At 45.7% G+C, this 12887-nt stretch overlaps 1 protein-coding gene across 3 annotated transcripts in view; it reads right to left on the reverse strand.

Moving 5' to 3' along the window:
• Positions 1-12887, reverse strand: part of LOC100863851 (GATA-binding factor C) — a 76031-nt gene that overhangs the window by 18010 nt on the left and 45134 nt on the right. The window lies entirely within an intron of this gene.

Genomic DNA, 12887 nt, shown 5'->3' on the forward strand with positions numbered 1-12887 from the left:
GGGGAGGGAGGGGAGGGCGAAGTTGGGCAGCGTGTAAAACGAACGAGAGGATGAAACGTAGATGGCCACGAACTTCAGAAATGTCATATCCGTCAGTGTCCACGGTTGTGTGCGCCTCCTCGAAGGAGGCAACCGGTTCCCTCGGCTCGGTGTCGCCCCCACCCTTGCCACCCCTGCGAACGAACCACCATTGCGCCATCCAATCTCTTATCTTCGATTCGACAATTCAGCATCCTTGCGATCTTGCTATTCTCTTCTCTTGTCCGATCGAGTATGATTCTTTTTTTTTTTTTTTTTTTTTTTTGAAGAAGAAGAAGAAGAAGAAGAAAAAGACTGGGCAAGAATTTGAAATTTAAAATGGATACGCTGGACGGAGGTGAAATTATAATAATCCGTACGCGCAGAGTACAGTCGTATATGATAGATGGGAGAGAACGGTTCTGCTCTTACGATTTTCTGAGAATAATTTTATTTTAAGAGAGAATCGGTTATTATTTGGAGCTCAAAATACCTTCGATGATAATCTCCAAGGAGGAGTTGTTGATCTTTTCCTTACGTGCGAGATTCCGACGAACGAGGAATTAAAACTGGTAAAACTTTCGTAAGTAAATAATCTCTAAAAAAAAAAAAAAAAAAAAAGAAAGAAAGAAAAATCTGGACGTATCGATCCATATTTTCTTGCATACACGTTTGGAGGGGGGAGGGGGAGAAGGGGGGGGGGGGAAATGAACAAGAGTTTTTCGATTGTTTGCCGGATTCTCTACTAGCTCTCTAGTCTCGCGTGATTCCACGGAACCAGTCTTCTCGCGGCCAATTCGATCAAGGCCGCCTCCCGAGGGGAATATCCTACGCAGTTCCAACCGCCTAATCGCTCAACAATGCGTGCACGGGTGTCCCGGTTGAGCAGTCGCTCGTTTGCCCGCCGCACGATCCTTCTCCATCCAACATTATTCCCAGAGAAAAACCCGGAGAGAGAGACTCCTTCCCACGGGAAATCGATCGGCTCGAATCGAGTGCAAATATCCGAGATTGAGGTTAAGTCTTACTCTTAAGAAAGCAGAGAAAAGCAACTGCAAAATTTTAATCGATGAAATGCTGCTCGATCTAATTTCTATTGCACGTATAAGCACGATAGATATATTCTCACCATTTGGTGATTTAATTCTTGTTTATTATCCATAAATAACCAACGCTCCCAACATTTTATCCGAACCAAATATCCGGTGCGATGAAATTCATTCACTCACAATGAGTCATCCGGCCGATCGGCAAAAGTGTAAACTCGCTTTAAGGCGATCGAATAAAGATCAATAATCCTTCCATTTTTCATCTCACAACTCGGAGGGCAGGTGGCGCGCCGATCGTTTTCGTCCGCGGGAATCTAATATCGCGGGGCGGGTTAAGCGGAGAAAAAGAGGAGAGGTGGGGAGGGGAGGGAGGGTGATCCTTTGGAAACCGGATCGTACGTGACTCGAGACGATTTTTCAAAGTTAATTGCCGGCGAGTTATCGATCGCTCGTGACAGACGGCGCGGGAGTAATTATTATCGTTCTCCGATCCAATATCCCCCGAACTCGAAACCAGCCTCGAAAAGATCGTCACTAGCGCGTCCTTCTCGTTTCGACTTCTCGGAACACAAGCTCGCATAAGAACCGATCGCTCTCGATCGATGCAATAGCAACTATCCGTACCGATCCATCAACTAAACGGATTTAGTTCTTCCGTTTCATCTTCCGATGCAATAACAATAAATTCGACAATTTTGTTTCTCTTTTCCTTTGTTGGTAGATTCGTGAAAAATCTTCGATCATTCAAATTTTCCAATAATCCGATTTTTTACTTTCGTTATCGTCCTCCCCATTATCCTCGTCATATTGTTAATAATAATTTAATCGCGGACTATGAAAGAATTCGAAACAATATTTCATAATTACTTCCAAATTAATCAAATTTTTCAATGATTTTACCTTCGATATTCACTAGTCGCGTGGTTACAATTTGAAGCAAAAGTACGATAATCCCCCACTCGTTACATTCGATGTATCCCCGAAGCGAGGCGAGGCTGCGATCGTTCGAGGATTATTCCGCGGAAAGCAGCCAATTCGGCGAAAGCCTGCATTAATCGATCCCGATGAAAGACGCGCTGTAATACGCGTGATGCTATGATCGTTAATCACCCTATCGGGTTAATTAATAACGCTCGACAGACGCATCTTGCGTGGATCGGTATCGGTAGCGCCGACCCCGTTTCCTTTTCCTTTCCCGTTATCGCGGATTGGACGCATCGGTTGTCGCCGGGTTGTATCCCCACCTTTGTTCGTCCGTCGAGCGAAGCATCGATAATAGAAATTCTAATCCAGAGATGAATACGATTTCGAAGGTTGATCGAAAGAATATTTGTAATAATAATAATAATAATAATAATAATAATATCTGTGAAATAAATCGAAATTGAAATTACATTGCGGTTATCGATCGATCGATCGAATCTGAAAATTTGATCCCATTCGCGACACAAGAAGGCGATTTAATTCTAAAATTCCCGGAATCCTTTCGCACAATTATTCCGAGAAGAAGCATCTGCTTAAGGACACGATCCTCCTCCTTCCCCCCCTCCTTCCCTTCCTCTCTCTCTCTCTCTCTCTCGTTTCCTTTCTCCTCCCGATTTTATTTATTCCCCTATCACGGGGCCCGAAGCCGCATCGGCATACGAGCAATTTGTATCCCGATGAGAACAATGTTTGTATCGAGGTTGTATCGGCGCACTCCCTCCGCTTCTAGTCACGATTTAGTCAAGGATACATCGTTCGATCGTTATCGGGCCTACGCTCGTAAAACGATCGTTTACTCGTATACTCGTACACCGGCCGAGATCCCGGCCGGAAAAGTCTCGATCTCTCTTATACGGGCGGCCGGTTGGTTGGCCGGCCGGTCTGGTAATCCTCCGATTTACAGCAATTCTCTTTGAAAACAATGGGGAGGGGCATCGATTCGACGCGCAGTTCCCTGGCGGCGAACGGCGCGCTCAACGGCCGGGGGGAGGGGGGGGGAGTCTGATTTTATTTTAATTGCGTTTCCGATCCCATCGCGCCTCTCATACGCGCGATAATTTATTCGCCTCGCAAGTTTCAAGCTTCTCAATGTGTATATACGCAAATATCCCTACTTCCCCTTCCCCCTCTCTGCGTGTTACTTCCTGCCAGCAAGAAGGGAAGAAATTTCGAGAAAGATTTTCGCGCTGTGCGGTAAAATTGAAGAGGGGCGGCGATTGGCCGAGACCTGTTACGCGGGGGCCAATTATCGGGTAGGTCGCACGGATGCGCGCGCATGGTGTTTACGTGGCCGGGCAACGCGTTCGATACGCACGAAGAGACGAGCGAACGCGCGAGGCGTCGTACCGGGCCAACTAACTCGCGCTCGCACTTATATTCAACCGCGTATAATACAACGTGCCGGTGGCACGGTGCGCTTGTGACTGTGACAAGCAGTGGTACCACATTCCTAACACTAGCGCGCGCCGTGGCTCGACCCGCCGCTGCTCTCCACGGGTCCACGCACGCACGCTATCTCATTCCCCTTTTGTCTCTCTTTCTTCCACCCCCTCCTCGTCCCGTCGCCGCCACCGCCTCCTCCACCGCCGCGATCCTTCTCGCTCTTTCTCTTTCTCCCTCGTCCTTCTCGGGCAACGAGACGCGAAGGAGAAGGATACGAACGCGATTATTCGAGGGTGCCGGTGTGCGCGAAACGCGACACAGATACGCGCTACGCGCCCGTATTCGAGGAGAAATATTCGTTGCCGTGTTTTCCACGATTCCTTGTGATTCAGTTGGGGAGCGGAGGGAGAGAGGAGCGTATATGCGCGTTTGTATATACACGAACTGCCTTGACGAGGTCGTGTCGATAATAGTATATTTTATTGTCGGCCACGTGAACACGGTCTGATTTCTTCTTGATTTTAATATTTATGCGGTCACGGAAAGCGGCCTCGTATTTTATTGTGCGCTTTTAATTGGCCACTCGGGAGTGGAAAAGGCAAATAATCGTGATCGGATATCGAGAGGCAGCCGCGTTAAAATTTCATCGGTATATCTCGACTCGATCGAAGAATTCGTAATCCCAATTTCCTCGTATTTTTTTTTTTTTTTTTTTTTTTCCCTCTAAACTGTTTAACGTAATAAACTTACTTTTCTGACAACTACTTTCCACTCGTCCCGACATCGGCCAGAAACGATCGAGGCAACGAGAGGGAAATCGATCCAGAGAGGAGTGGACGCGAATCTTGGGTTCTCGCGTATCGACGGCGCAACAGGAGGCGGTTGGTGCGCGCTCTAGCCGCGAGTATGCCGGCCAATCTATATGATAAACAGCCTAGTTACGTGGACACGCGTTCGATTAAATAAATCGGTTAAGACCTGGCCTCCGCCAAGTGCGAATTCGGATTCGAATCACGAATATTCCAACGATGACGCTTTTTCTCCCGCGATTCATCGATGAATAATATTCCATTAAGGGGAGTTGCATCGCGACCGATCATTGATGGGTAATTCCAATTTATGAGTTACTAATCTTGCTTCGGCCGCGAGGACACGTTTCAATTCCGTGTTTTATCGAAAAAGAAATTATTTATCGTTATTAATAATTTTTAAAAAACGTTAGAAAGAAAATCAATTCAGTAACAATATTAGAAGTTTGGAGAGAGACTTTTTTAACTTCGAGGCTGCTATGTGGAGGGGGGGAGGGGAGATATAACGATACGTTGCAAATATCCAATCGACAATCCATAGGACAAGACACGCAATTAACCTCGATGTTCCAAGACAGATGCAAAAATATCTAATCGAATCTCGATTACTTGTTCATTGAAAAATCTCGATGATAAAAGAACTCGTCGTTGTTTGCGCTACAAAAAAAAAAAAAAAATCAATAATCAACCACGCGACTTTGACGCGCACACACGTCGCATCGCATTGTTAAACCTACCGATAAAATCTTGACAGAAGAAACTGCAGACATATTCAAGCGGAACAAGTTCCAAATCCGCTTCTACCCGATCAATTTAAAAAAAGAAAATGGCATCCAATTAATTTACAGTGGAAGAGAAACGTGGAGCCTTTTCCACGCTCGCCAGAAAGAAGAATTTTCCTCCGAACCGCGATTCGATTAATTCCTTAATTGCTTTTCCTCCAAATAAATCAACCTGGCCACCCCGGGGGATTTATTGCGCGAGCTCTCTCTCTCTCTCTCTCTCTCTCTCTCTCTCTCTCTCTCTCTCTCTCCTTTCCTCTTGCGAGGAGAAGCCAGGCAGGAGGACGAGACATTGAACAGACCTTGGGCCAAGCCGGCTCCAACCTTTCACTCATCTTCCTCGATCGACGTGGCAAACGATTTTCACCGCGGTGGTGCACAGGCCGCGCTACACACAACACGGCCGCGCCGCGATATCGAAACTCTCTGCCTTTCTAATCACTCGAGCCAGCCTTAATTCGTCATCGGCCGACGTTTACACCTGGCCGATTCGAGTTCCCTTATCGTTCGATAGCGCACGGATCGCGGCCGAATTCTCAACTTTCCTGCCCATTCTTTTCCAATCGCTCGCCCGTTCCGTAGGAACTCGATAATTCAACTGATAAATAAAGTTTCGGGATCGAAACGATAACCATTAAAAAGAAATCTATCAATTTCGTTTCGCGTCGCGATTATTCAGATCACGTTGCGGATCGTGAAACGTTGTATTATATTTGCAAATATTATAATAAATGACTCGATTCTATTATGATCCTAATCTTAACCTGTCTCCTTAAATGCTATCGTGCTGAATTCTCCACAAATTTATTTCATTTGTTCGGATCGAAATTAATTGCAACTATATTGCAACGTGTCGATAAAAAACATTCTTAAACAATTTTTCCAACTTTTCTGGAAACACGACCAGAGCATAAAACCGGGGAACAATTTTTTCCCCGATGCACTTGCTCGAACGAAACGCTCCTGCTTAGATCTCGCGCGAACCCTATAATGCCCTCCTCCTCCCCCTCCACCTCGAGACGATCCCACCGAAAGCAACGAGAGCGCGACAACGGTTGCTCCCAAGAACAGACGTGGAAGAGATAAAGAGCAAAAACGAGGGAGAAAGAGAGAGAGAGAAAGAGAGAGAGAGAGAGAGAGAGAGAGAGAGAGAGAGAGAGAGAGAGCTACGAATCCCGAGTCCACGCGGGGACACGGTGAATTTATTTAAATTGCGAGCAATGTTCCAGCGTGTTCAGCAGCTTCTTCTGGATCCCGGCGCAATCGAAATCGAGCAAAACGAGCAAGGAAAGCGTGCTGGATCGCCAGGTTTATACGCAAGGCGGCCAGAGAGAGAGAGAGAGAGAGAGAGACAGAGAGAGAAGTCGAACGGTGGGTTCGCCCCGTGGGACAACGCCACCGAACCACCTCCACCTCACGAGTGTGTCCCCTCCCTACTTCCCCTCCCTTTCGTGCTTTTCTTTTTCCGAACACGCAAAAAGGAAAAAAAGAAAAAAAGTTCCTCCGCCGAAGAGTTGTTGGTTAAACGAGAACCAAAACCCGGATAAAACCGACCCATACGCTCGCGAATTGCCGCGAGAACAAGAGGAGAAGGGGGAGAGAGGGAGGGGAGAAGAGTCTCATATACTCGAGCGAAAGAATTATTATCGCGAAGATTATAAGAGAGGTTGGGTGGCAATAAAACGAGAATGGACAGAAGGTACAAGGAACGGTAGTGGCGATTTTTGTGGCGAGCAACGACAAGGAGGGGGAAGGGGGGGGGCGGGGAGTAACGTCGTTAAATAGATACCCAGAAGCCATCGAGCCGGTTTCCGGCTTACGCGCGGCCGGCTGTAAGCGCGCCTCGGGATCCCTATCCTCGGGGATTATTAATTGGATACGGGAGGAATTAAGGAATTGTTAATACCGTTCGATATTTTCGGTGGAAATTGTTTCGAAAGAGGGACGAGGAGAATGAGGTTTTGACGAGGGTATATATGGAACGAGCGCGCGTCGACTGTGTCTTTTGGAAGCGAGTCTTTTGAGAGAGAGAGAGAGAGAGAGAGAGAGAGAGGAGGGAGGGAAGGAAAATTACAGCGCAGAATGCCGGCCAGACGTAACGGTACGCGTCGAAGCAACGAAATAAAGCAACCGATAATTAGTTGCCGTCGTACGGAATTCTCTCGTACCAGAACCGTCTACCTACTAATTGCAATCGGTTCAGAAGCTCGTCCTTCTTTTGCGTTCTTTTTGCGTCGCCTCGAATGGAGTCTCTTATGAGAAGATAGATAGGAGACGTGCGAACGTCTAATATTCGTATGTAGGAGAGCAAAATGAGAATCAAAAAAATCACCAATTTTTAGGAATATGCCCGAGAAACTTCTCACGCCATGCATAGTTCGAATGCAGTTTACTACTATGAGTTAGAAAGAAGATGTCTAGATATGTATCTATACGTTTATTATATGGATAGTTTAGATGAAAAAATCGCATCTATTATCACTATTGCAAGACATCGATGATTTTAATTCAACTAAATTATCATCGTTCTCAAAAGAGAAAAAAGAAAAAAAATTACCGATCGTTCAATTTTCGACAAGAAGTTTCCTCACGACGAATTCGAAATTGGCGGCATTTTTCGCGCGAAGGAGACGGCGACGGAGACAGGAACCCGAGCGAAATAAAGTGGCGTATTTACACGATGAGGGCCACGGTATGCACGTTTACGTTCGGCTGTAAATTGCACTGTAAATCGTGGCCTGTTATTTGGGCCGCGGAGCTGAATCCGAGCGAGCGAGAGAAAAGTGGAATATGGAGCGGGACAAAGAGGCGCACGGGCAGGTTTATGGGGCGCGAGATGATTTACGGGGCGATAGTTGAAAACAACTCTCGCGGATCAAAGGACGTTTAAATTACCGCATCTTCCACTTGCCTCTAAGTGCTACCATGCGATAGACAATGGATTAATAACGTGTGCCTGGGAGAACGGCGTGGCGGTTTCCTTCCTTGCTGCCTCGAACAGGTGATCTTCAGGATCTTGGATATTTCGAGAATTCCCGAATCTATCATCGAATCTTCGTTGCGGAATTATTATTTCGTCGATAGCCGCGTCATGGATCGAAAGGAAAAGAAATTATGAAAAATTGATTCGAGAGGCCCTCTCTTCTACTTAATAACGTGATATTTCCGATAAAAAGTTAAAACATGTGATACATAACGTAACGTACCATCATACGGAATACATTTTTAAGTAAATCTCACCATGGATGTTCATTATCCACGTAACCTCAACTTATCCAAACAACCAGTTTCCCGATCAATCGATCCCGTAATAACCTCTATCGATAAAAAAGAAGAAAGCCCGTAAGAAAATCCACTTCGATCGTACCCTAACCTCGAATCTCGAACCAGCAACTCCATCACATCGATATATCTACCGATCCCTAAATCCTCGATCGCTATCTGCTGGAAGATTTCAGTGACTCGAATCATTGCCACCAATTAAACGTAACGAACCAAGGGGAGGAGTGGAATTCGACACGAAAAAGAAATCGACGCACGAAAGAGACTAAAGACGGATGGAGAAATAAACGGCGGTCGGCGCGACGCGTCGCGTCAAACGAGCGTACTAACGTTTCCTGGTGGCTCCGCGCCGCGCGCAATTAAGGTCAGCTCTTTATGCACTCAACGAGGTGACACGAGATTCGTTATAGTTTTGCCGAGATGGTGGAGAGAGAGAGAGAGAGAGGAAGAGAGTTCGCGCGAAGCTCGTTCAGCTGCCTAAACAAATATAAAGCTCGCCGGCCTGTTCGTTAATTATTACGCCAGCAGGAAGCGGCGCCGGCACGATCGAGCGGCGTACCACAATGCAGCCAGTTACACCAGGATGCGTTCAAATGCATTGCACCGCTGCATGTGTGCACCACCCACGCGCGCGCGTTTATATGGGACACGGGCATTAAGGTCGCATACTAAATTCCAAATTAATTTTCGCTCTATCGCGGACCGAACGTCCTCCCCCGTCATTAAAATACATTACACAGGAAATTAATCGCGGGACGGCAGTGCTCCGATTCCGATGTGAGCCGTTTCCTTTAACCACTCTAAGCGTCCTCGACACTTTCTCCCTACGAAGACGGGGAGGGACGCGTGGGCCGTGAGTTACGAGGTTCAAGTTCCGTTTTTAGGGCCTCGAGGATTTGATTCGAAACTCGGAAGTGAACGATCCGTATTATTTGAAATCCGCCTCGGATTCGGTCCTTTTGAAGAAAGGATCTTGAAATAATTTATTTTTCGAAGGTATTAATTGAGAAAGAAGTTAGATGGAATTATTTTATCACGAAAATTTTCTTGTTAACTTGACCACGAGATTTTTCATTGTTGTTGACAAAATTGACGAATGTATGGGGAAAAAAGCTGGATATTTTAAACGAAATTAGATTCCCATTCGATTGTCTTCAAAGAAGAAGAACGATACTTTTCCACTATCGGTTATTTCCTGCCTCGCATCGTTCGTAAACTGAATGTGCCAAGAAAAACTTTCCGCCTCACCTGGCATAAATAGCAAATAACAAGGTAGTATACTGCCTTAAAAGAGGAGTGTTCCCTGTCCTCGATGTACGTAAACTCGAGCAAAAGAAAGGAGGGAAAAAGGAGGGAAGAAGGAGGGTGAATTATGGCGGGCCACCCCTATCCACGCTCGTACAATGCATAAAGCACGCGCGTTCCGCGTGCGTGTGCGTCCCGTGGCCGCGATTCAGCTCTCGAAACTCGATTTATGACTTCGGCTCTGAAACTGCTCAAGAGGCTCCCCCCTTCCCCTTCCCAACGGACCAGCAGCTAACGCATGCGACCAACCGATTCTTCTCTCTGTCCCTCTGTAACTCCTCTTCCTCCCCGTAATTACCGCGCCGCCGCTTAGAACACGTCCTTCTTTTGTAGGTACGATACAAATAATCCCACAAATTGGCCGAATCGCTGCAATTCGCGAAATCGAAGCGTGGAAAACGCGTGGAAAAATTCGAATTACGTTGGTGTCGTTGTTACGCGGACACCATGAATTTTTGAGGTTAAGCGATCGTGATTCGAAACTTCGAAACTTCTCAGAGTCAGCAATCTCTCACGTTTGAGCGAAATTTTAGAAATTTCAACTTCGATTTCGAGTCGTCAAACAATTTGCGAAATTCTTGAATCATTCGTTTGTTTAGAGAGAAGAACGAAGCGTCGATCCCGCGAATCCGAGACACAGTCTCTTATGACACGGAATAGCTTCTCGATTTCAACCTCCACGGCTCATTGTTGCTCCGGGATAGTGGCGCGTATGTGGCTTTCCGCAAGGATAGCCATCTACGATTCAAGGCGTTACAAGTAAACGGTCCCGACACGACATAAATCTCCACCGGCTCGATCTTTCAATAGCGAACTTCGTTCGACACGGATTTCCACGTATTCTCCCAGCCGAGCGTCCCGCCACCTTGTTTCCACCTTGATCTTTTCCTCGGCGAAGCAGGTGAAGCTTGCGCAATCGAATTCCAACGAATAATAAACTGCGAACTGTTTCGATTCGGTACTCTTCTCCTTCCTTTTATACAATTTTCTTCCCAAATATAACCTTCCTCGCGAGATTTTACGAGCACTCACGTCGCGCATGCGCACGCGAAAAACGTATCGCGCATTCTTTTCCTTCCTTTTTCACCTTTTTCCCGAAATATACGTTCTCACGAGCTTTGACGAATTCTCGTATCGCGCATGCGCACATGAGAGATATCTTTTTCCTTCTTTTTAGAGAGTACGCATGCGTGAAATATAGCGTACTTTCTTCTTCCCTCACTCTTTCACCTTTTTCTTCAAATATCTCGAGAGATTATACGAATACTCACGCTACGCATGCGCATGCATACGTGAAAAAACGCGTCCCGTTTCTATTCTATTTCTTTTTTCTCTTTTTAACCTTTTCTCCTAAATATTCGTCCTTAGAAGCTTTTACGAATTCTCACGTCCCGCACACGAATAAACATAACCTCCACAAGCGTGTACGCATGTTTTTTTTTAAATTCACTGACCACAGCGCGAGGACGGCGGACAATTTGAATAGATACCGTTTCTCTCCGGGGCGGAATTAGAATATTGAGATCGGGCGAATTGTGAAGTGACTGCAACGCGATTACCAAGTGAAATTCCACGGATCATTGTCCCCGCTCCGGGATTGAATTGCAAAAAAAAAAAAGAAAAAAAATAGAACCACAGATATGGGAAAAATCGTATTCCTCGGTTGGTTGTTGACGCGTGTTACGAAGAATTATTCCGTGAATATTGCCGAATATCTTCTCGATCCTTCTACTCACTTTTCATCAAAAATAAATGATAATTGAACATTTCACTCTCGACTTGCGATTGTCCACTATCTAAAAATACCCGTCGAGGCCTGTGAGGTGTTCCACCGTGTAAAATACATTTGTTCGTTTTAAACGTTGAGCAAACTACCGTCTAATGATTGGTAAAACGGTTGCTCGTCGATAGAAGGCGCGAAATGATAGGAGGCGAAGGCGACGCGGGATAATTGCGATTCGCCGTCCGTAATCCGCAGTTAGATAATATACGATATATATACATATAGTATATGATAGGATGGCTGGCAGCCCGATTATCATACAGTCGGGCTCCGCGCGTGTAGACACGTGTATACACGCGTGTGTGGTCCCCCGGACGAGAGCGAGCGCGCACGGCTCGGCTCGATGCCACTTTAATGGCATCATCATCATCATCATCATCATCATCATCATCATCATCCTCGTTCACGGCCTCAAACACTATGTTACGCGATTTCATTGACTTAACTGATTTCTGTAATTTTGCAATTAACGAGCCGCGTCCGGAACGAATAAATCGTCGATCGAGCGAGCAATCGTCGTTCTCCTCGCGCTAACGATATCGTTAAATGCCATTCAGCCGCCATTCAGGTATATCCGTAACGCCTCAATGGAAAAAAAAAAATGACACGATTGATTTTTTTTCCTTCTTTTTCTTACGAATTTTTTTGAATATCGCGTTTGAAACGAAAGATAATTTTTCGCGGAAGAGGATTTTCATTTTTTTCTGGAAAATAACGCGAATATTGGACGTGAAGTCGTAAATTGCGATACACTTTCGAACGAAACGCATTTTTCTAAATCGCTTGCCAATGGAAGGGTATATAATAATAATAATAACAACAACAATAATAATAATAATAATAAAAGCGGAGGTGAAACGGTCTAAATGTCACTATCACGTGTCCACGTTTCGCATAATTCAACGTTCGAATATACGAAGACGGGTAAAACATGGAAAATGAAAATATTCCTTCGAGTTGAAACACGCTTTCCTCGACGTCCCCTTGAGAAACGACTGGCAAAGGCTATCAATCGCGTCGAGAGGACGTACAATTTATCGCGTATTCAACGCAGAGCGTTCAAACGTATCGTCGTCGATATTACACGCGTTTTTTACACGAAAGAAAATTGAAAATCGAGTTTCCCGATCGTTGGAAAAATGGAAAAATTTGGAAGAAAAAGGAAAATCGATTCGCAAGGACACCGATCAACGATCATGGCCGGATCGAGAAGAACAGGAATCGAGGTTCGGTCGGCCGCGTGCTCGATATGCAAATGCGCGTTCAGAGACTCGACCGAGATATTAATTTACTTCCAGGTAAGAAATTGCGACGATTATTAATTCGAGTCGTTCGATTCTCACTCGATTCGTTAACGAATCGAATTTTAAGAATTAAAAAGCGTGTTTGCGGCAAGAAGACATCGTAATCGACGATGCAATCGACGCGGCTGGGAAAAATTTTAATAACGAAATGGTAATTCTGAGGTGCGCCCGTCTGACGAGATGCAGAT

The sequence above is a fragment of the Apis florea genome, unplaced genomic scaffold (genome assembly GCF_048593485.1).
Source record: "Apis florea isolate Af1SG1 unplaced genomic scaffold, ASM4859348v1 contig_2492_pilon, whole genome shotgun sequence".
Classification (NCBI taxonomy): domain Eukaryota; kingdom Metazoa; phylum Arthropoda; class Insecta; order Hymenoptera; family Apidae; genus Apis; species Apis florea.